This window comes from Nicotiana tabacum, chromosome 7 (assembly GCF_000715075.1).
Source record: "Nicotiana tabacum cultivar K326 chromosome 7, ASM71507v2, whole genome shotgun sequence".
NCBI classification, from domain to species: domain Eukaryota; kingdom Viridiplantae; phylum Streptophyta; class Magnoliopsida; order Solanales; family Solanaceae; genus Nicotiana; species Nicotiana tabacum.
In genome coordinates, this window is record NC_134086.1 from 42723025 (window position 1) to 42748865 (window position 25841).

At 41.1% G+C, this 25841-nt stretch overlaps 1 long non-coding RNA gene across 1 annotated transcript; it reads left to right on the top strand.

The window, feature by feature from the left end:
* The first annotated feature begins 480 nt into the window (after positions 1-480).
* Positions 481-25841, top strand: LOC142182681 (uncharacterized). Its single transcript, XR_012711593.1, has 5 exons — positions 481-1028; positions 17447-17773; positions 18050-18142; positions 18680-19168; positions 25554-25841. It is a non-coding gene; the product is annotated as an uncharacterized LOC142182681 (long non-coding RNA).

A 25841-nucleotide genomic window follows, 5' to 3' on the forward strand; every position in this document is an offset into this window, starting at 1 on the left:
CCGTCACGTTTTAGGTTATTTTTAGTTTTTAAAACATTCATTTAACGTAACTTTAATTTTTGTGGAGTTTTAATCAATTTTTACTTCAAATTACAATTTAAAAATACAAAAATATTTTTTATCTTTAGTTGAAGGTCAATTAGTGTATTTATGTTTATAGTATTTTAAGTTTACTATAACTTTAGCCTATCTAAGTTTATTTTAAGCCTTTGAAAAAAACTAATAATAATAATACAAAAAAAAATAATAGTTTTATTTTTAATATAGATTAACATTTTATCAGTAGAGAATGAATTTTAGAATGATTCTTGACTTATTTTCACTTAAGAGGTCCAAGAAGGCCCAAAACCGGATCTTTCAAAGAGGCCCAAATCGGCAGCCCTAATTCCCAAAAACACACCCATCTGCTGACCCACCTGGCCCATATCCCTCTCTTCACCTACTTAACAGATATCTTCGTTGAAAAAAAAACCTAAAGCAAAAAAGGGAAAAAGTTGCGCAGCAGCTTAAGGAAAACGAGAGACAGCTTTCAACCACCCAAAAATAGACCCTTTCTCTTCATTAGAATTCAGCAAATTCTAGCCTTCAAGATCCATTACACGAGAGAGGCAGCAGCTCCTTCATCGCAAAAACTAGTCAAGAAATCAATGTAAGCATACAACGATTCATGTCCTACTTCATCACTCAATAATCATGAAAACGGGCTGAAACTTTAGCCATTGAAGCAACCTTTAAACTCCACCAAAACCAGTGAAAATTAGCTCCTAAATCACTGACCTAACTCTGTTAAACCAACTTCGTCCACCTCTGTTTTTTGACGGCAAATGAAACTCCGTTTCATCCATAGAAATATTTTCTCCTACTGTGGGAATGGAAGTCATTTGAGGGGTTAATAATCGTCCAAAACTCGAAATAGCCGTAGAGTTCGTTGTTGAGAAACTCCCTTCAGTTGAGGTTGCCGGAGCTCAGGTCGTGGTCCCTTTTTCTGGTGAAATCTTGTTGCCGATTTCTAAAGCTTTAATCTATCGGTTAGTCATTCTGTTCGAATTTTTGATTTGGAGTTTTATCCCATCCATATTGAAAGAAAGTTTTCAGATACGTTAGTACGCTTGAATTTGCTAGTTAGATCTTCTTTTTTTAGTACTAATTTTAGTGTTCTGTTTTCATTTTTAATATTTTTTTAATATTATGTCTCTGTGTTAGAGTGTAAAAATGTACGTTAGTACGCTTGAATTTGCTAGTTAGATCTTCTTTTTTTAGTACTAATTTTAGTGTTCTGTTTTCATTTTTAATATTATGTCTCTGTGTTAGAGTGTAAAAATGTACAGGTTTCTCATTTTTCCCTTTATATTTGCTTTTCTGCATTTTGATTATATAAGGTTTTGTGAAGCATAATATAACTTTATTTCCCTCAAATATTGAAAAATCAACACTGTCAATGGAGACAAGAGTATAAGATACCTTTTGAATATTGCTTATATTTTTACTATACATATTTCAGTGGGTTTAAAATATTTTTGAACAAAGTTGAACAAAAAAATCTTAAGCTAAATTAACATAAATATCCTATTTTAGTAAGGATTTAAATTTTTACATATCTCAAAAATGCTCAAAAGCAGCTGCGTGTGTTTACGTATTATTTAGTCTTATCGACTCCTTGCATAAATAAGTGGCAAATCACCTCAAGTGTTAGGAAGTAATTAAACAAATTATGAACAAACGTTAGTTGCTTTAGGCATGATTAATAAATCATCGTGGCCATGAGTACAGTTCCCGTGGCATTGTCACGATACGTAAATCCCATTCGGGTATGCATTTCATGTAACCTGACCATAACTTCTAATATTAATAAAATTAAACATGCAGATAGTGATGCGATTCGCAATGTGTACAAAACAAACGAGTGCACGATATCACGACTTGTTCAAGTAAACTCCATAAATAACTAAAAGCGGTTTTAAAGGTAAAATGCATAATAGAGTTTAAAACATATAATAAATCAGATAATTAGGCTAATTATTAATAGTTAAGCGATCGTGCTAAAACCACGAAACTCGGGAGTGTCTCACACCTTCTTCTGATTAACAGAATTCCTTACCCAGTCTTTTGTGTTTGTGGACCGTAAAAATAAAGTCATTTTCCTCGATTTGGGATTTAAAATAAACCGGTGACTGGGTACACTATAATTATCCCAAGTGGCTACTCTGAAATAAATAAATAATCTCATTTCAATTAATGTCACTTAAATTAGAAAAACTCCCGCTTCCTTTGGAAAAAGGAGGTGTGACCGCTTTGGCGACTCTGCTAGGGATGAGAACCCAGAACTTTTGGTTCAGGGTTCAGAATTTGAGCTTAGAATAACTGTTATAGTTGACTTTGGTGTATTATCTGATTTTTTACGTGTTTGAGCCTAATGTGGTAATTACTTCTTTTTATCGTTTTGATATTGTTTGAACTGTCACAACCTAAAATTCACTAAGGGTCGTGATAGCGCCGGACACCATTGTCAGGCAAGCCAACAACAAATAACTAGTAACTTCTCGTTTTAAATATTTCTGAAATCACTTTTTCTATACGTTTAAACAATATATAATAAATTCCACTGAATAAATAATGAAACATTTAACAATTTCAAAATACTGACTACTTCCATAGACATCCCAGAATCCGGTGTCACAAGTGCATGCAAAATTACTAAGGAATCGAATAAAGTACAATAACTGTCCGGAATACAAATTGGACAGAAAGTAAATACAATACACTGAAAGAGACTATACTGGTGCGGGTCGTCGAGAAATGCAGTTCACCTAGTCCCCGTATCATCCATGCTGCTATGCCCAGTAGGCCACTAGGAATACATATGCCTGTGCAACAAAAATGCACAGCAAGTGTAACATGAGTACAAAAACAATGTGTACTCAGTAAGTATCCTGTCTAATCTCGAAAAAGTAGAGACGAGAGGTCGACTTCGACACTTACTAGTGGTCCAATAATGATACGTCCATAATATAATAAATCGAAGATTTTTATAACAGGATTGTAATTCAATAGAATGAAGCAAGTAAACAATTCTTTCTTTTATAGGAAATTTTCAAATTCCTTTTCATCTTTTATACATTTATTCTCAAGTTAGGGAGAACAAATATCAACATCTATAAATCCCAAGGCAAGTAATGCAAGCATACACAAATCATGCCGAGGATGTACGGTCCGATCCAACAATATTTAAACTGTGCACTGCCAGAGGGTCGAATGACGTGAACGATAGATGCATCTATTTAATCTACCGAGGCGTTCAGCCCGTTCTACAATAGATAAACACATTCAAACAATCAAATCAATAATTCATCAAGGAGCAAATATTCAAGAAAAAACAAGTTTCTCTTTTAAAAGTCAAGAAATGATATCTAGCCCTTTTTAGAAATTCATTTACACGTTCGATATGTTTTAAGCATTTTAAATTTGTCAACAAGGTTGCAAGTACTATAAGAAAGCACGCTTTTGGGCCCTAAACTACCCGGACTTAAGCATAATAGTAGTTACGCATGGACTCTTATCACCTCGTGCGTACGTAGTCCCCGCAAATAAGAGCACATAACCAATTAACTCACCTATGGGGACAATTCCCTCTTACAAGGTTAGAAAGGAGACTCACCTCGCTCCAAAGATCCATAACCGGTATTCCACACCCTTCTGAATACAAAAATCGATGCATAATGCTCCAAAACTAGTCAATAATTATGCAAATCTATTAACATAAGCTCAATTACTCACTACAACCAATTTATAACAATTCTTAACCCCGATTGAAAAGTTGACAAAATTTCCCTCGGGCCCACGTGCCCGGATTTCGAAATTTTTCGAAGATAAAGTTTACCCATGAACTCATGAACTCAAATATATGATTTTCTCCTTATTTCATACCCAAAATCGTGGTCAAATTCCAAGAATACGAATTTTCTAAGTTTCCCCTCAAACCCTAAGTTTCTACCAATTTTCATGCTCAAATCCGAAACAAAACCATGTATTTAACGTCTAATGAGTGGGAACAACTTACCTTGATATAGATGAAGAAAATTTCTCTTCCGAAAGCTCCAAAATCGTCCAACCTGAAGTGAAAATGGGTGGAAATGAACCAAAGCTCGATTTTTAAAGAGAGCTCACTGCCTCCAATCCTTTCGCACCTGCGGTCTCTTGACCGCTTCTGCGGTCCCGCAAGTGCGGACCAATGGCCACTTCTGCGATCCGGGGCTCCCAGCCCATTTTCGCTTCTGTGCTCATTCTTCCCCAGGTGCGGCCCCGCTTCTGCGGTGACTTGATCGCATCTGCGGTCCCAGCCTTCACCCTTTACCATCGCATCTACGTCCCTTTGGCTGCTTCTGTGGCTCCGCACATGTGAGCAAATCTTCGCAGGTGCGGTTATACCAGATATCAGCTGCTTCATCTATTCTTTCCAACCCCAATTCAATCCGTTAACCACCCGGAATTCACCCGGGCCCCCCAGGACCCCATCCAATCACACATACCAGTCCCATAACTTAACGTGGACCTGCTCAAAGCCTCAAATCACATCAAACAACATCGAATTTATGAATCGCACCCCAATTCAAGCTTAATGAACTTTAGAACTTCAAACTTCTACATTCGATGTCAAAACCTATCAATTCACGTCCGATTGACCTCAAATTTTGCACACAAGTCATATTTTATATCACGGACCTACTCCAACTTTCGGAATTGGAATCCGACTCCGATATCAAAAAGTCAAACCCTCGGTCAAACTTCTCAAAAACTTTCAAATTTCTATCTTTAACCAAATGACTTCAAAATGAACTACGGACCTCCGAATTCACTTCCGATCGCGCTCCCAACTCCAGAATCACCATACCGAGGTATTCCCAGACTCGGAATCCCAAACGGACATTGATAACCCTAAAATGCAATTCAACCCAAACTTATGAAATTTCTTCCAAAATGCTAACTTCTACAATAGGCGCCAAAATGCTCCCGGGTCATCCAAAACCCGATCCGGGCATACACCCAAGTCCGAAATCATCATACGAACCTACTGGAACCTTCAGATCCCGAATCCAAGGTCGTTTACTCTGAAGTCCAATCTTAGTCAATTCTTTCAACTTAAAGCTTTCGAAATGAGAATTCCCTTTCCAAATCAACTCTGAATTCCCCGGAATTCAATTCTGACCATGCGTACAAGTCATAACACCTGAAGTGAAGCTGCTCATGGCCCCAAACTGCTGAACGACGCGCTAGAGCTCAAAACGACCGGTCGGGTCGTTCAATGAACTGTATATAAAACTATTACAAAACCATTTTTCTCTCTGAGTCTTCTAAATCTTCCCGGGAGCGTGCGCTTCACGTGGCTCCTTTTCTGTTAGAGTCATATCTTAACTTTAGAACGAGGTTCAGATAAGTTGCAAGCCGGCAAAGCTTCTGTATTCCCGGTACGCTGCCTTCCGGCTCGAGTTATCTGCTCGGGTAAGCCAGGTCTAGAACAATATACCCTAGGATTTAATCTTAGAATAACATAGCCTCATGTCGGATCCCTAGTAGGAACGTTTATTTGCATCACGTGCATTTGACTTTGGGGACTCAACATAGGGGTTAGGTCCGTCTAAGACAGGTGTACCCAAATTAAAAAGACCATCATGATGCATCTTACGTGTTACTTGCACATATGTTTGTTTCGGCTTGCATGTTGAATGTCTTCTAGAATAGGGAAAGGAAAAAAAAGGAAAAAGAAAATTAAAAAAAAAAACAAGAGTGAGGTAAGTATTTGAAATCAGAAACTCTGCGAAATTTGAAAAAAGAAGAAGAAAATAAGCCAATGTTTTCAAAAAGTCATGTTTCCTTGTTCCGTCAAAAGTGGACGAACTATGTGAGGCTGATTCTCACCAGATGTGAGATACGTAGGCAAACCTAATCGGTTCCGGCCCAAAATTTTTTTTTAAAAAAATCAAAAATATTTTCCTTTACTTTCTCTTAGAAAAGTCTTACTTTGAGACCACCATTTTCAAAAAAATCAAAAATATTTTCCTTTACTTCCTTCTTTAGAAAGTCTTTCTTTTAGACCCCAATTTTTTAAAAATACAATAATATTTCTTTTAATATCTCTCAAAATCCAAAAATATTTTCATTCTTCTTTCTAAAATTCAAAAGAAAATTCAAGATTCAAAAAATATTTTCTCTTTTCTTCCAAAGTATTTCTTTCGTAAATTCAAAGTAAAAGTCCAAAAATCCAAAAATATATATTTTTTCTTCTTTAGAAGTTTTTCTTTCAAAATCCAAAAAAAATCAAAATAAAATAAAAAATCAAAATCCAAAAATATTTTCTTTCTCCTTTATAAGTCTTTCTTTCGAATTTTTTTTAAAAAAAAAAGAAGAAAAAAAATTCAAAATCCAAAAAAGACTTAGTTTATTCACTTTATTCCCAATCTTTCCGAACTACGCGAGATCTGATTCATGTCTCCACATGATACGTAGGCAACTTACATAGGGTTCGATCTAATCGTTTTTGAAATTTTAAAAAAGAAATAAAAAGGAAAAAGGAAAAAGGAAAAAGGAAAAAGAGAGGAAAGAAAATGAGCAAATCAAGGAGCGCTAGAGAGAAAATGAAGAAGACAGGGGCAAGAGAAGTAAAATTGGGATGATGCCAAGTTGACTTTGCACCCTCAAAATCATTTTAGAACCGATAATTGTGATTAGGTACATTGCACATAATGTGAAATTATCTTATGTTAAAAGCCCTAACGCTAATGTGATAACTTCATTTGTTCTTCTTTGTTATCTTTATAGAGCAGAAAAGTGATTGGTTTGTAGTTCTTAAACTGGTAACTCATCCCTACAATATAAACTTGAAAGGCAATGGCAAACGATAATGGAATTGAGTTGGTTGATACTGGTGCCCAAAAACAATTGGTTGAACTAGAGATTGGGTTGGTTGAAGAGGTAAGGATGTTGAGAAAACATATGGCGGGCATGTATCAGACTTGGATGACTGGGAAGGCACCACCCCTGCCACCACCTAGCTTCATAGATGATACCCTTACCCAAGCTCCGGTTATAGTGTCAAATGACCCACCATATTCTCCAGATTTTCCCGTTTACCATAGCTTTCCTAACCTCCCTAGTAGCTGCATCGTTCGTCCTCCAACTACCTTTCCCAAAAATAGCCCTCATGTCATATCCACTCCCCAGTATCACAACTTCTCAACAACCTTTCATTCATAGATCCAATAGTGAACACCGGTTCAAACCTCTTGATACCTAGTATTACTCTCAGAGCTGGCCCGCCAGGTCCCAGTCTCATATAATCCTAGCTCTCGAAATGAGCCTCATGTTGAGAATGAAAAATGCACAAGGACAGTAGAGCAAGATGAGATATCCAAGAAGGTGAAAATCTTAGAGCAATCTCTAAGAAACATGCAAGATACATGGAGCCAGGTGAGCGTGTCTTACAAAGACTTGTGCTTGTTTCCTGACGTCCAATTGCCTATTGGGTTTAAGATGCCAAAGTTTGATTTGTATGACGGACATGGAGATCCTGTGGCCCATTTGAGAGGTTATTGCAGTAAGATGAGAGGTGCCGGTGGGAAAGATGAATTACTGATGGCATATTTAAGTCAAAGCCTGAGTGGGGCGGCGTTGGAATGGTACACCCGCCAAGACACTAGCAGGTGGCACATGGGATGACTTGGCTCAGGCCTTTGCCCGGAACTTCAGTACAATATAGAAATTGTCATGGATGGCATGTCCCTCACCAAGGTGGAACAGAAGCCTAATGAAAGCTTTAGGGAATACAGGCTCAAATGGAGAGAGAAAGCTGCCCGAGTCAATCCCCCGATGGAAGAAGATGAGATGGTCGAGTACTTTCTTCAAGCCCAAGAGCCTACTTACTTTGGGCATTTGATCTCGGCTGTGGGTAAGCCTTTTAATGATGTGATAAAAATGGGAGAAATGGTAGAAAATGGGCTGAAGTCGAGCATGATCATAAGCTATTCCGCTCTAAAAGCCACAATACAAGCAATTTAGAACGACACAAGAAGCTTGCTGGGTTAGAAGGAACATGATGATGTTGCTATGGTTGTCTCAGGATCAGGACATGGTTCAACGGGTCCACCTCACCAATATACTCATCCTCGATCCCAATCCCAACCCCAAACCTATACCCGAGATCCACATAATCCACCTCAATATTATTCTCCAAACAATGTACGATCATTTGTCCAACCACTAAGTCACTCTTTATGGCAAGCGCCAACACCGTATAATACACTTTTTCCTTCACAACATTTTCGAGCATCCAACAACCCTAAAAAACTGGGGCATGGAGGGGAGCAAAGGCAAAGAAATAGTTTCACGCCAATCAGAGAATGCTACACAAGCTTGTTTGAAAAGTTAAAACATTCTGGCCTGATTAAGCCGCTCCTTGGCTATAATCCGGACCCATAGGCAAAATGTTTTGATCCTGCTGTATAGTGCATGTACCACTCTAATGTCCAAGGGCATAACATCGTAGATTGTCGTGCTTTGAAAAGGGAAATAGAAAGAATGATTCAAGAAGGGATAATTGTGATCCAGGATAGTGACACCTAGAATATCGCACATAATCCTTTACCTACACATGATGATGCACACTTTGGGGATGATGCGTGGTGACAGGGAGTATGAGAATCCTCTTGGAAACTTACTGACTGAAGTTAATGATATTGAAATTGGAGTGGGCTCTGGTGATTCTAATGAGCAAATTTGTAGCTAAATGTCGAGCTTAGCAATTGAAAAGTCCTTTCCTCCTCACTAGGAAGAATCTTGGTAGCTTGTTTTGATTTTTTTTATTATCTGGGTTACTTCGGGGTTGTGATCCAGATTTTATTGGTTTTATTGTGTCATACCCTTCTATCCATCTATTGTGTTTATGCGAGTCTTGTCTGTCTGTTCTGTTGTATTTTCATTATCCGGGTTATTTTAGGGTTGTAACTCGAATTTTAGGTTGTTTTTTTCTTGTCGTTAAACCCTTCCATCTGTTACTCAATGAAATATCGTTTGTCCTTTTGTGCCATTTCGTGCTTAGTTCTCTTTACGCCAGATTTAGTGACATGGCATGTATGCGGAGTCTTTAGCCAGATCTTGAAATCTAGTTTAATCGTGGAATAATGAAACACAATTTTGAATATGATAAACAGATGCGTTTGAGGAACAAGTAAAGATTCACGCATTCTAAGATAACCTGAAGCTTGAATTGAGTGAAACTTAAGCAGTTAGTCTAGGAAATCAAGAGGTTGATAAGAACATACAAGGAAATGTCTCTCAAGCAGTTTGAGGTAGATCAGTCAGTGTTGAAATGCATCCCTCCACATCAAGATAAGGCTGAGTCAAGTCTGCTTCGAACTGGCGAGGGTCATTCATTGAGACAAAGGTATTGCCCATTGGCACTTTGAGTTTGTGTTGATGCCATCAAGAGACATTGTGCATAGTTCTTCTTATTTTCAATTGCATGATTTGTATTTGGATTTCTCGAAGTTTGGTATGACGAAGGCATTTTATTTTGTTACCCAAATACTATTATCCTTTACTACCCCTTTTGAGCCTTATTTACTTTCTTTCATACCCCTCTTTTGGAACCAGAAGTAGAATTAGAAAATAGAGAAAGGAAAAAAAAGAAGAAAAGAAAGAAAAGGAAAGAGAAAAGAAAAAAAAAGAAAAAGAAGAAAAAAAAGCAACAAAAACAAAACATCGTTTATGCTTGAACTACGTTCGACTTGATTCCTTTTAATGATACGTAGGCAACCTTAAACGGTTCGGTCCCCTCAAAATAAAAATCCAAAATTTCCCAAACCCAAAGAAACTGGGGCAAAAGTTTTGGGTTTGCAAAAGATCTGATTCCAAAAGTTGTAACCTTGAACCCTTTCATCTTAAGCCGTTTTCAGCCTGCATGCTGCTCTTTCTTTCTAACCCTATCCAAAATCTTACACTACGGTCCAAAGAAAGACCTTTCGATCAATCTTTGAGGAATTCCAATTCAAGCGAGATAGATGTATGATTCACATCATGGGTAACACTTTGTTCATGGGTACAAAGAAAATTAATAAAATGAGAGTGCCTTATTGGTGAAAACCCTCACGGGCACCGTAAGGTGTTGGAGAGCTGAGAGAAAATTTAAAATGAGAGAGTCTTATTGTTGAAAATCCTCGCGGGCACCGTAAGGCGATGGAGAGCTGAGAGAAAATTTAAAATAACAGTCTTATTGGTGAAAATACTCGCAGGCACCGTATGGCGATGGTGAGTTGAGAGATGAACAAATGAGAGAGGTCTGCTATGAAAACCCTTCGGGGCACTACAAACCGAATGAGGTTCATGACTTTATAGAGAAATTGGATCATTGAAAGCCCGATTTTTGAAGTATGAAGACGGGACATGAACTGAAAGTGTGATTGGTTGGACGGATTAGGTCACTTAATCCAAAATGCATGTCATGATCAGTGGAGCAGGTTTCCAAATCAGATTAGTTTCTACTTTGTTCTTTTTCCTGGGTAGACAATTTTCTTATTAGATGCCATCTCTTTTTCTTCTTTTCCTTACTTTGTTCCTCCTATTTTGTTTGAGTTCATTCTGAGTCTATTTTTGTCGAAACAAGTGAAAAATGATTTCAAAATCTGCTACCAGCTTTTTAGTCACACAAAGCAGAGTCTAGCAAGCATGTCAAAATGGCATAAGACATAGGAGAATGGTGTGTGCATTGACTTGGTGATGTCACGAACCCAAATATCGGTCGGGATGTCGCTTATCACATTACTAGGCAAGCCAGCCAATCAACTAACCATGACCCATTTTCCATAAAAATTTAAGCCATTTTCTAACATAAGTTTTAAATACTGAAGTCATTATAAGTGTTAAAACAACATAAATATGCGGAATGTCAAAATAACAATAACTACATAGCCCCAACAATCTGGTGTCACGAGTCTAGAGCCTCTAATACAAGTCTGAATACCTAATACATCAATAGTCTAGGAAATGCGGAAAGATAATAAGATAAGAGGGAGAGAACAGGGCTGCGGACGCCATGCAGCTACCTCGAAGTCTCTATTCAATACTAAAACAGCTGAAAGCCCTCACTCGGTCGCTCGGGCGCCTGGATCTGCACACAAGGTATAGGGAGTAACGTGAGTACGCCAACTCAGTAAGTAACTAGAGTAAATAAGGACCGAAAGCAATAACGAGCAGTTCAAAAATACATAACTGGATAATCAACAGAATATCAGGTTATCTTTACAGTTTAAAATCAGTTTTTGTTATAAAATCACATTTCCAGTTTAAACATTTGGAATCAAATACTTAGCGGTATATCAAATAGAGGCTTATTTAAAAGAAGAGTGAAATCAGTGAAAACATCATAACAAGGCCTCTCGGGCAAGGAATCGCTCAGAATATGGCCCCTCAGGCAGCCTCTCAGTCACTCGTGACTCGACTCTCGTCACACAGTACTCACTCTCAGCACTCCGCTCATTAGTATCTCATAATAATACAAATCATAGTACCCGTTGCGGCGTGCAGCCCGACCAATATATAATTGTCTACTACGCTCACTGGGGGTGTACAGATTCCGGAAGGGCTCCTATAGTCCAAGCGTCATATTGCTGCGGCGCACAACCTGATCCAATATATATATATCGCTGCGGCGTGCAGCTCGATCCAATATATATATCGCTGCGGTGTGTAGCCCGATCCAATATATATATATATATCGTTGCGCATGCAGTCCGATCCATAATATATACATATCATATCCTCACTATTAGGTTCTCAACCTCTCTCAGTCATTAACCTCACAGCCTCTCTGGCATAACCATGGAACTTAGGGATCTCAGTCCAAGCAGTCCTCACAATTAGGAGTAAAGTGATAAAACTAGTTTTAACATTTAAACAAGTAAAACATAACTGAGGATATGCTTTTAGCAAGTAAAGTGAGGAAAACCAGTCAAAATACCCTTAAAGGTTTCTACAGATCAGCACAAGGCCCCAAACAAGGCATACAACCCATAATACAGTATAAATGACTTAAATAAGGGATTAATAGTCATTACGAGACGGACCAAGTCACAATCCCTACCGGTACATGCCCACACGCTCGTCACCTAGCATGTGCGTCACCGCATTTATCAAAAACAAGTCAAATACCGGGGTTTTATACCCTCAGTTCCAGATTTACAATGATTACATATCTCAAACCGGTGAAAAACTACTCCGCAATGCCTTTTCCACTCGAATCGGTCTCCACGCACGTCGAATCTATCAAAAATCAGAACGAGGACGTCAAAATATGCCAAGGGAACGAAGCCCAAGCGAAAACAATCGAAAAACACTAAAAATCTCGAAATTAGCCAAACCCGACCCCTAGGCCCACATCTCAAAATTCAAAACTTTTTACATCAATAGATTCCTCGTCTCCCCGCGAGTTCGTACATATCAAAACACTAAAATTGGAGTCCAAATGACCCCTCAAATCCTCATTTAAAATGTCTTAATCTCAAACCTTAATTCCTCAATTTTTGGCTTATATTCCATGATTTATTAGGTAGATTTCACAATAGGATCGAGTTTAAAGTCCGAAATTCTTACCTCCAACCATTTCCCCTTGAATCCCTTTTCAATCTCCTTCAAAAAGCTCCAAAAACGACCAACAATGGAGTAAAATAGACCCAAATTCGCGGAGAAGACGACCTTTTAAACATTCTGCCCAGGCCTGAAAATCCTTCTTCGCGAACGCGGTCAAAGCCTCGCGTTCGCGAAGCACAAAAATTCCGTTGACCGAAATTCTTCTTCGCGAACGCGATACCCCTTCGCGAACGCGATACCCCATTGCGAACGCGATGCCTCAGCTTCACTAACCTACGCGAACGCGACCCAGGCTCACGCGAACGTGATGCCTACCAATCCAGCCCTTCGCGAATGCGGGACTACCCTTCGCGAATGCGAAGGCCAAACATGACGCCTCCCTTCCTGACCCTTCGTGAACGCGAGGGTCCTCTCGCGAACGCGAAAACCAAATCACCTACAACAGCTGAAACCATCTTTCTGCAATCTTTCTTAACTCCAAATGATCCGAATGACCACCCGAAACTCGCCCGAGGCCCCCGGGACCTCAACCAAAGGCACCAACATATCTTAAAACCTTATTCAAACTTGTACCAATCTTCAAAACACCTCAAACGATATCAAATCATCCAAAACACATCGGATTCAAGCCTAAGTTTTTAAAATCTTCCGAAATACGCTTTTGATCAAAAACCCAACCAAACAACGTCTGAATGACCTGAAATTTTACACACACATCCCAATTAACACAACGAAGCTACTGCAACTCTCATAATTCCATTCCGACCCCTATATCAAAATCTCGCCTATCAACCGGAAATCGCCAAAATCTCAACTTCGCCAATTCAAGCCTAAATCTACTCTGAACCTCCAAAACCCATTCCGGTCATGCTCCTAAGTCATAAATCACCTCCCAAAGCTAACCAAACTATCAGAACTCACACCCGAGCCTTTTAACACATAAGTCAACATTCGGTGGACTTTTTCCAACTTAAACTTCCGTAAAGGAGGCTAAGTGTCTCAAACCTTACCAAAAATTATTCTGGACTCGATCCGACCAACCCGATACCATAAAACACGAATAACGAAGCATAAAGAAGCAGAAATCGAGGAAACGGGGCAGTAACTCTTGAGACGACTGGCCTGGTCGTCATAAGTGATAATAGATGTTCTTTGGGATTGATGTAAAATGCAATGATTTGGTGAATACGAGTGCAGTGCATCAGGTATAAGGTATTGGACATGAACGCATCAGGAATATTTCTTGTGGTAAGGGTTGTCCGGAAAAATGGTTGGTCGATAACAAGCACTGTCTTCCAAGTTGAGGTCCAAGTTGATCGTGACAAGTGCAAGAGAAATCGTCCTCGTAGTCAAGGTCACAAACTAACCACCATATTTTAAACTCACAAGTTTTCTTTGTCTGAAATAGGGATGAAAGCTATGTTCATATCAAAGCTTGGAAGCTTGTATTTTTCAGGTGTAATGCCTCAATTCTGCTTACGCAAAGGCTATTGAGAAGATCACACCTCCTATGCATTTTCCCTAGTTGAGAAGAACCATACCTCTTAGGCATTTTCCCTTGTTGAGAGGAATGTTTGGCTTTCTTTATGTTCAGGAGTCCCGCCTGGAAAATAGGGTCAGTTTTCAATTTTGTTAAGTCAGATAATCATTAGTTTTCCTTGAGTTCAAGGGTCCCGCCTGGATAATAGGGTTAGTTTTTACTTTAGTTAAGCTTAGTTTATAATCTTCCTCAAGCTCAGTCTCACATCTACTTCCTAGTCTGAGTCTTTTTGTTATACTTTTTAGGAGACACACTTCCTAAATTGAGATTTTACCCCTAGGAGACGCTTTTCCTAGTTTGGGTCATTTAAGTTTGAGTCACTGAGGTTTTACCCGTAGGAGACGTACCTCCCAGTCTGTGTCTTTCAAGTTATATTTTTGTTTTAAGAGACGCACTTCCTAAGTTAGATGTTATTTACGTTTCACCCCTAGGAGACGCATTTCCTAGTCTAGGTTTTTCTCATTTCATTTTAAGAAATGCATTTCCTAATTTTAGACTACAAGTTTCCCTCCTAGGAGATGCAGTTCCTAGTCTGAGTCGTTCAAGTTTTACCCCTGGGAGACGCATTTCCTAGCCTGGGTCTTTCAGGTTATACTATTTAGGAGACGCACTTTCTAGTCTAGGTCTTTCAAGTCATATTTTTATATTAGGAGACGCACTTCCTAAATTGAGATTTCACCCCTAGGAGATGCACTTCCTAGTTTGGTTCATTTAATTTACCCCTAGGAGACGCACTTCCTAGTCTGGGTCTTTTAGGATATACTTTTAGGAGACACACTTCCTAAATGGAGATTTCATCCCTAGGAGACACACTTCCTAATTTGAGTCATTGAAGTTTCACCTGTAGGAGAAGCACTTCCTAGTCCAGGTTTTCAAGTTATATTTTTGTTTTAGGAGACGCACTTCCTAGTTTGGTTCATTCAAGTTTCATTCCTAGGAGACGCACTTTCTAGTTTGAGTCACTGAAGTTTCGCCCCTAGGAGACGCACTTCCTAGTCTAGGTTTTTCAGGATATACTTATAGGAGACGCACTTCCTAAATTGAGATTTCACCTCTAGGAGATGCACTTCCTAGTTTGATGTCGTTTAAGTTTCACCCCTAGGAAGTCTAGGTTTATCTCATTTCATTTTAGGAAACGCACTTCCTGTTTTAGATTACAAGTTTCAATCCTAGGAGATGCACTTCCTAGTCTGAGTCGTTCATGTTTTACCCCTAGGAGACACATTTCTTATCTGGGTCTTTCAGATTATACTTTTTAGAAGACACACTTCCTACTCTAAGTTTGTCAATTTTGTTCCTAGGAGATGCACTTCCTAATTTTTCAGTTTTACTCACAAGAGACGCACATCCTAGTCGAACCTTTAGTTTTACTCTCATCATTGCATCCTTAATCAATAACACATGTGATTTATAGTTCTACTAGCAACTCATAAATCTTCCTAATGTAATGTGATGACCTAGATGGTCATCACCTGTTTTTAAAATGAATTATGTGTTTCGAGGCCTTAAAAACCTCTTTCAGCATCACCTCGATTTTGCGTGCGCAGTCCGTGGACTACGGTCAACATTTTAGGTAAACGGACCCGGACCAGTGATTTGACGGTCTCGGAAGGTCCGTGGAAAAATATGGGACTTGGCCGTATACCCGAAATCGAATTCCGAGGTCCCAAGCCCAAGAAATTAATTTTTAAAGAAAATTATTTTTTGGAAATTTCTATGAGTTTTGAAAATGAAATGCATTTAGAATTTGATGGTATCAGGCCCGTATTCTGGTGCTGGAGCCCGGTACAGGTCTTATATGTGAAATAAGACAAGTCTGTGAAATTTGGTAAGAAACGGATGTCATTTGACGTGATTCAGACCTTAAATGCAAAATTTGATGTTTTAAGAAGTTTTGAAATATTTCATTGATTTTGAGGTTTAATTCGTTGTTTAAGAGGTTATTTTGGCGATTTGATCTCACGGATAAGTTCATATGATGTTTTTGAGTTAGTATGTATGTTTGGTTTGGAGCCCCGAGGGCTCGAGTGAGTTTCGGAAGGTTTAGAACTTGTGAAAATTTTGAGGTTGTTCAGTTTCTGATGTTCTGGTATGTCCTTCTTCGCATTCGCGGGAGGACCCTCGCGAACGCGATGAGTTAGTCAGGCTGAAGGAAATTTCCTTCTACGCGAACGCGAGGCCCAGGTCGCGAACGCGAAGCTTTGGGGGTTTTCCCTTCGCGAACGCGGGCCTGGTATCGCGAACGCGAAGGCTTATGGGCCTGGGCAGGGGAGGGGTATTTTACCCTACGCAAATGCGTCCACACGAACGCGAAGGCTCTGGGCGTTGAAGCTCCGCGAACGCAAGCTTTGTGTCGTGGTTTATTTGGCCTGACCCATCGCGAACGCGATGAAGGCCTGTCCAGTGATTTTAAAAAAGAACCAAAACTGGATTTAGCAAAAATTTCATAACATCTTCTTCCAAACTCCAAATTGGGTAATTTTTGAAAGGATATTTTACCACCAATTCATAGGTATGTAATCTTAGACTCATTTTCTTCAATTTCCATTAACACTCATTAGATTTCTAGGCTTAAATCATGTTCTTAAGGGTAAAAAATTAGGGATTTGGGTAGAGTTAGAGCTTTTTGTATAATTGTGATTTAGAACTCGTTTTGGGGTCGAATTTTGGAACTAATTATATATTCGGACTCGTGGGTGAATGAGTGATCGGGTTTTGGTCCCAACCTCGTGTTTTGACCAAGCGGGCCGGGGGTTAATTTTTGACTTTTTGGGAAGAATGATGGGAAAGCTATAATTAAGCATTGGAATTGGATTGTTTAGCGTTTATTGATGTTATTGAGTCGATTATGTCTAGATACAATTGATTTGGAGCCGAATTCAAAAGGAAAAGCGGTGTTTGAGGCTTGAATTGGTCGTGGAAGTTCGAGGTAAGTGTTTGGTCTAACCTTAGTTTGAGGGATTAGGAGTTGTGTCCTATTTGCTACGTGTTTCTTGTTGAGTACGACGTATAGGCATGGTGACGAGTATCTATACGTTATTGTCGAGCATGACCGTGAGTCTTGGATTGTAATTTATTGTGTTCTTAAATAATACTATGGATGCTTAAGTTCATGATTCTCTGTATTGAGCAAGGATTGTGATTATTCTCGTGGAAATTATTTATGACTAAGTATTGGTGTTAGCTGAGGTAGTTAGATGTTGGAACAAGATTGATTATAATTGTTTCTCCCTTGCCAGGATGTAGTTATTTATACTGTTGATTCCCTTGCAGGGATAGTGTAGTTCTTTATTGATCCCTTGCCGAGGCTCTTGTTATGATTGTTGTTGATTGAATATGTGGATCGGGTTGCAGGCCGCAACAATGATATATTTGGATCGGGTTGCATGCTGCAATAATGATATATTTAGATAGGGTTGCACGCCGCAAAATGATATATTTGGATCGGGTTGCATGCCACAACAATATTATATGTAGATCGGGTTGCATGCCGCAACAGTGATAAATGATTTGGATCGGGTTGCACGCCGCAATAGTGTTGTTATATATATTGGGATCGGGTTGCCCGCCGCAACAATTGTTGATACAAAGTATTTATAGGTTGGATACAAGTTTCTTATTGTTTTGCTGTGAAATCTAAGTTGTTCTTATGTTGTTACTCTTGATTACTGTTGACATTGATATACTTTCGCAGCATGTGCCCCCTCCCATCTTTACTTTTTTATTTCTGTTTTATTTTCTGTTGTATATTATATAACTGCACAGGTTATTTGGTAGTCTGGTCCTAGTCTCGTCACTACTTCGCCAAGGTTAGGCTAGACACTTACTAGCACATGGGGTCGGTTGTGCTGATCCTACAATCTGCACTTTGTGCAGATTCCGGAGCAGCTCTTGGACCATAGTATTTGGGTGGCTACCTTCAGTCCACGCGGAGATTCAAGGTAGACCTACAGGCGTCCGCATGCCCTGGTGTCTCCTCTTTCCTTTAATTCCTGTTTCATATCTTTGGTGTAGAAACAATGTATCTTTTATTTTCAGACTTTGTATTTAGCACTCTTAGACCGTCTGTGGTACTGTGACACCAGTTCTGGGTGATTAAGGCTTAAACAGTTGTATTAGATTCATATGTCGGATGTTTTACTATATTTCTTTCGGTTATTGAAATTTCTGATGTTTTCACGTTATTGCTTTGCAAATGCTAAAAGGTATAAAAATGGATAAAGGTAATCTGTTCAATAATTGGCTTGCCTAGCTCACATCAGTAGGCGCCATTACGACTCCCGAGGGTGGGAAATTCGGGTCGTGACAAGTTGGTATCCGAGCTCTAGGTTACATGGGTCTCACAGTTCACAGACAAGCTTAGTAGAGTCTAAGAGATCGGTACACAGACGTTTGAATTTATCCCAGAGGCTATAGAGTTAGGAAAAAAAATATCACATTTATTCTTCCCTATCGTGCGATTTGGTTTCTCAATGCTAATTGAGTTTCTACTCTGTTCTTTCGCAGATGGCGAGAACACGCGCTTCCTCATCCACTGACCAACAACCCGAGCCCCCAGCAGCAGCTCCCACAAAGGGTAGAAGGCGAGGCCGAGGCCGTGCTAGAGGTCGAGGTAGGGGCAAAGCTCAGCCCAGAGCAGCAGCACCAGTGGCGGAGCCTCAGGTTGACGTTGATGATGAGGTTTCGTCCTAGATAGTTTCGATGGCCCCAGCTCAGGTCCCAGAGGGGTTTATTGCTACCCCAGTCCTCGAGGATGCTCTGTTCTGTCTAGTGGGCCTTATGGAGAGTGTCACCCGGCAGGCTTGCTTCATGTAGCACCAATCGTCTCTCAGGTTGGAGGAGGAGCCCAACTCCTGCTACTCGCACTCCGGAGCAGATGGCTCCCCAGTTTCGGACTCCAGCAGCTCAGCCAATTGGAGCAGTTCAGCCGGGTGTGGTAGCTCAGACCGGTGATGGAGCAGCTATGTCTGCCGATGCTTTGTGGAGATTGGACAGGTTCACCAAGCTCTTCACTACTACTTTCAGCGGTGCATCTTCTGAGGATCCCCAGGATTATCTAGACAGTTGTCATGGGGTTCTCAGGAATATGGGGATAGTAGAGATCAATGGGGTTGATTTTGCCACTTTTCGCTTGTCTGGATCCGCCAAGACTTGGTGGAGAGACTACTGTTTGGCTAGACCAGCCGGATCGCCAACCTTGACTTGGGAGCAGTTTACTCAGCTATTTCTGGAGAAGTTTCTCCCTATTACTCAGAGAGAGGCTTATCGGAGGTAGTTTGAGCGTCTCCAGCAGGGTTTTATGACTGTTACCCAGTATGAGACCAGACTCATCGACTTGGCTCGTCATGCTCTAATCATACTTCCCACTGAGAGAGAGAGAGAGGGTGGGGAGGTTCATTGATGGACTTATTCATTCGATTCGTCTTCAGATTGCTAGGGAGACAGGGCGTGAGATTTCTTTCCAGGAGGCGGCCAATGTGGCCAGGAGAGTGTAGATGGTTCTGTCACAGGGAGGTGGTCATGGGTCGGACAAGACGTCCCGTCATTCAGGCAGATTCAGTGGTGCCTCATCTGGAGGCAGGGATTCGTATGGTAGAGGTCATCCTCCTAGGCCCTTTCAGTCAGCACTTCAGGTTTCTCACGGTGCTTCAGGCGGCCGTGGTTCTCACATGCAGTATTCTGATCAGCAGCCCTATAGTGCACCACCAGCTCCTATCAGTGCATCGCCGCTCTAGAGTTTTCAAGGTGGTCATTCAGGTCACCAGGGTCAATTTCAGTTTCCTCAACCGCATCATTCAAGTGAATGTTTTGAGTGTGGTGAGTATGATCATATCAGGAGGGATTGTCCGAGGTTGGTGGGAACTCAGTCGCAGCAGCAGGGTTCCCGTGCTATGGTTCAGGCACCAGGTGTTCCACAACTCGCCCAACCAGTTAGAAGTGGGGGTAGAGGTGCTATAGGTGGAGGTAGAGGTGCTAGAGGTGGAACTCAGACCGCTAGAGGTCGTCCCAGAGATGTAGTCCAGGGTGGTGGGGCCCAACCTCGATGTTATGCTCTTCCAGCCAGGCCTGAGGCTGAGGCTTCCGATGTAGTTATCACAGGTACTGTTCTGGTCTGCGGCCGAGATGCTTCGATTTTATTTGATCCAGGGTCTACATACTCCTATGTGTCATCTTATTTTGCACCATATCTGGTCATGCCTAGTGATTCCTTGGGTGCCCCTGTATATGTGTCTACACCGGTGGGTGATTCTATTGGGGTAGATCGAGTCCATCGCTCTTGTATAGTTGTGATTGGGGGTCTTGAGACTCGTGTGGATTGATGACTCATGGATATGGTTGATTTTGATGTCATATTGGGGATGGACTGGTTATCACTTTACCACGCTATCTTGGACTGTCATGCCAAGACTGTGACCTTAGCCTTGCCGGGTTTACCCCATTTAGAGTCGAGAGGGACTCCCAGTCATTCTACCCGTAGTGTTATCTCTTATGTGAAGGCTCGACGTATGGTCGAGAAGGGGTGTTTGGCCTATTTGGCATATGTTCATGATTCTAGTGCCGAGGTTCCTTCTATTGAGTCTGTGCCTGTTGTTCGTGAGTTCCCTGAGGTATTTCCTTCAAACCTGCCCCGGTATGCCACCCGACTGGGATATTGACTTTTGCATTGATTTGGCTCCGGGCACTCAGCCCATTTCTATTTTGCCGTATCGTATGGCCACGCCTAAGTTGAAAGAGTTGAAGGAGAAGTTGCAAGACTTGCTTGAAAAGGGTTTCATTAGACCCGGTGTTATTTGTTAAGAAGAAAGATGGAACGATGCGAATATGTATAGATTACCGGCAGTTGAACAAGGTTACAATCAAGAATAAGTATCCATTGCCGAGGATTGATGATTTGTTTGATCAGCTTCAGGGTGCCAAAATATTTTCGAAGATTGACTTGAGATCTGACTACCATCACTTGAGGATTAGGGCATCCGATGTCCCTAAGACAACTTTTCGCACTCGGTACGGGCATTATGAGTTCTTGGTGATGTCATTCGGGTTGACGAATGCCCTAGCAGCTTTTATGGATTTAATGAACCGAGTGTTCATGCCTTACTTGGATTCGTTTGTAATAATCTTCATTGATGATATCTTGATATATTCCTGCAGCCGGGAGGAGCACAAACAGCACCTTAGAGTGGTTCTTCAGACTCTGAGGATAGTCAGTTGTATGCTAAATTTTCGAAGTGTGAGTTCTGGTTGAGTTCAGTTGCATTCATGTGTCATGTTGTGTCAGCAGAGGGTATTCAAGTGGACCCGAAGAAGATTGAGGCAGTCAAGAACTGGCATAGACCAGCATCTACTATAGAGATCCGGAGTTTCTTGGGATTGGCAGGCTACTATCGTCGGTTTGTAGAGGGGTTTTCATGCTTTGGCCAATTAGTTCGTGAGGTTGGATGTTTCTAAGCCTAGTCGGGTGTTAGCTTACACGGTCGCTCGCTCTTCTTTATTCGAGCGTATCCGTGATCGGCAGTATGATGATCCCCATTTGTGTGTCCTTAGAGACACAGTGCAGCACAGAGGTGCGAAGTAGGTTACCTTAGGTGATGATAGAGTTTTGAGATTGTAGGGTCGAGTTTGTGTGCCTAATGTGGATGGACTTCGAGAGTTGATTTTAGAGGAGGCCCGTATTTCCCGGTACTCTATTCATCCGAGCGCCGCAAAGATGTATCAAGATTTGCAGCAACATTATTGGAGACGAAGAATGAAGAAGGATATCATTGCATATGTGGCTCGATGTTTGAATTGTCAGCAGGTTAAGTATGAGCATAAGAGGCCGGGTGGTTTGTTCCAGAAGATTGAGATTCCTGAGTGGAAGTGGGAGCGGATCACTATGGACTTCGTTGTTGGACTCCCACGGACTCAGGGGAAGTTCGATGCAGTGTGGGTTATTCTTGATAGACTGACCAAGTTAGCGCATTTCATTCCTGTGGTAGTCTCCTATTCTTCCGAGAGGTTAGCTGAGATCTATATCCGGGAGATTGTTTGTCTTCTTGGTGTGCCCGAGTCTATCATTTCGGATCGAGGTACGCAGTTTACCTCCTATTTCTGGAGAGCGGTTCAGCGAGAGTTGGGCACACGGGTTGAGTTGAGCACAACATTTCATCCTCTGACGAATGGGCAATTCGAGCGGACTATTCAGATTTGGGAGGATATGCTCCGAGCTTGTGTCATTGACTTTGGAGGCTCGTGGGATCAGTTTTTGCCTTTAGCAGAGTTTGCCTACAACAACAGCTACCCGTCGAGTATCCAGATGGCTCCTTCTGAGGCTTTATATGGTAGGCAGTGTCGCTCTCCGGTTGGATGGTTTGAGCTGGGAGAGGCTCGATTGTTGGGTACGGATCTGGTTCAGGATGCCTTGGACAAGGTTAGGATTATTTAGGATAGACTTCGTACAACTCAGTCCAGGCAAAAGAGCTATGCCGACCGCAAGGTTCGAGATTTGGCTTTTATGGTCGGTGAGCGGGTATTGCTTTGAGTGTCGCCTATGAAGGGCGTGATGAGATTTGGGAAGAAGGGCAAGCTTAGCCCTAGGTTCATTGGCCCATTTGAGATTCTTGATCGAGTGGGGGAGGTGGCTTATAGGCTTGCATTGCCGCCGAGCTTATCAGTCGTGCATCCAGTGTTTCATGTGTCCATGCTTCGAAAATATCACGACGATCCATCCCAAGTGTTAGATTTCAGCACTGTCCAGTTGGACAAGGACTTGTCTTATGAGGAAGAGCCGGTAGCTATTCTAGAACGGCAGGTTCATCAGTTGAGATCGAAGAGTTTTCCTTCTGTTCGTGTTCAGTGGAGAGGTCAGTCTGCTGAGGCATCGATCTGGGAGTCCAAGTCCGATATGCGGAGCCGTTATCCCCATCTTTTCCCCAACTCAGGTACTTCCTTCTTATGTCCGTTCGAGGATGAATGGTTGTTTTGAAGGTGGAGAATGTAAGGTCATCACCTATTTTAAAAATAAATTCTGCATTCCGAGGCCTTAAAAACTCCTTTCGGCATCACCTCGATTTGCGTGCGAAGTCCGGGCGCATAGCCGGAAAGCTATTTGTGAAAATTTTGGGTAAACAGATCCGGATCTATGATTTGACGGTCCCGGAGGGTTTGTGAAAAAATATGGGACTTGGGTGTATGCCCGGAATTGAATTCCGAGGTCCCAAGCGCGAGAAATGAATTTTTAAAGAAAATTATTTTCTGGAAATTTCTATGAGTTTTGGAAATGAAATGCATTTAGAATTTGATGGTATCGGGCCTGTATTCTGGTTTCGGAGCCCGGTACAGGTCTTATATGTGAAATAAGATAAGTCTGTGAAATTTGGTAGGAAACGGATGTCATTTGACGTGATTCAGACCTTAAATGCAAAATTTGATGTTTTAAGAAGTTTTGAAATATTTCTTTGATTTTGAGGTTTAATTCGTTGTTTAAGAGGTTATTTTGGTGATTTGATTGCACGGATAAGTTCATATGATGTTTTTGAGTTAGTACCTATGTTTGGTTTGGAGTCCCGAGGGCTCGGGTGAGTTTCGGATGGGTTTCGGAAGGTTTAGAACTTGTGAAAAGTTGCAGGTTGTTTCAGTTTCTGATGTTCTGGTATGTCCTTCGCGCTCGTGGGAGGGCCCTCGCGAACGCGATGAGTTAGTCAGGCTGAAGTAAATTTTCTTCTACGCGAACGCGAGGCCCATGTTGCGAACGTGAAGCTTTGGGGGTTTTCCCTTCATGAACGCGGGCCTGGTATCGCGAACGCGAAGGCTTATGGGCCTAGGCAGGGGGAGGGGTATTTTACCCTACGCGAACGCGTCCACACGAACGCGAACGCGAAGGCTCTGGGGGCTGAAGCTTCGCAAATGCGAGCCTTGTGTCGCGAACGCATTGGTTTATTTGGCCTGACCCGTCGCGAACGCGATAGGCCTGTCGTGAACGCGATAAAGGCCTGTCCAGTGATTTTAAAATAGAACCAAAACGGGATTTAGCCAAAATTTCATAACTTCTTCTTCCAAACTCCAAATTGGGCGATTTTTGAAAGGGGATTTCACCACCAATTCATATGCATGTAATCTTAGCCTCATTTTCTTCAATTTCCGTTAACACCCATTCGATTTCTAGGCTTAAATCATGTTCTTAAAGGTAGAAAATTAGGGATTTGGGTAGAGTTAGGGCTTTTTGTATAATTGTGATTTAGACCTCGTTTTGGGGTCGAATTTTGGAACTAATTATATATTTGGGTTCGTGGGTGAATGGGTGACCGGGTTTTGGTCCCAACCTCGTGTTTTGACCAAGCGGGTCGGGGGTCAATTTTTGACTTTTTGGGAAGAATGATGGGAAAGCTATAATTAAGCATTGAAATTAGATTGTTTAGCGTTTATTGATGTTATTGAGTCGATTATGTCTATATACAATTGATTTGGAGCAGAATTCAAAAGGAAAAGCGATGTTTGAGGCTTGAGTTGGCCGTGGAAGTTTGAGGTAAGTATTTTGTCTAACCTTAGCTTGAGGGATTAGGAGTTGTGTCCTATTTGCTACGCGTTTCTTGTTGAGTAGGACGTATAGGCATGGTGACGAGTATCTATACATTGGTGTCAAGCATGACCATAAGTCTTGAGTTGTAATTTATTGTGTTCTTAAATAATACTACAGATGCTTGAATTGATGATTCTCTATATTGAGCAAGGATTGTAATTATTCTCGTGGAAATTACTTATGACTAAGTATTGGTGTTAGCTAAGGTAATTAGATGTTGGAACAAGATTGATTATAATTGTTTCTCCCTTGCCAAGATGTAGTTATTTATACTGTCGATTCCCTTGCAGGGATAATGTAGTTCTTTATTGATCCCTTGTCGGGACTCTTGTTATGATTGTTGTTGATTGAATATGTGGATCGGGTTGCAGGCCGCAAAATGATATATTTGGATCGGGTTGCATGCCGCAACAATATTATATGTGGATCGGGTTGCATGCCGCAACAGTGATAAATGATTTGGATCGGGTTGCACGCCGCAACAATGTTGTTATATATATTGGGATCGGGTTGCGCGCCGCAACAATTGTTGATACAAAGTGTTTATAAGTTGGATACAAGTTTCTTATTGTTTTGCTGTGAAATCTAAGTTCTTATGTTGTTACCCTTGATTACTGTTGACATTGATATACCCCCACAGCATGTGCCCCCTCCCATCTTTACTTGTTTATTTCTGTTTTATTTTCCGCTGTATATTATATAATTGCACAGGTTATTTGGTAGTCTGGTCCTAGCCTCGTCACTAGTTCGCCGAGGTTAGGCTAGACACTTACCAGCACATGGGGTCTGTTGTGCTGATGCTACACTCTACACTATGTGCAGATTCCGGAGCAGCTCTTGGACCATAGCATTTGGGTGGCTACCTTCAGTCCACGCGGAGATTCAAGATAGACTTGCAGGCGTTCGCAGGCCCTGGCGTCTCCTCTATCCTTTAATTCCTGTTTCATATCTTTGGTTCAGAAACAATGTATCTTTTGTTTTCAGACTTTGTATTTAGCACTCTTAGACCGTCTGTGGTACTATGACACCAGTTCTGGGTGATTAAGGCTTAAACAATTGTATTAGATTCATATGTCGAATGTTTTACTATATTTCTTCCGCTTATTGAAA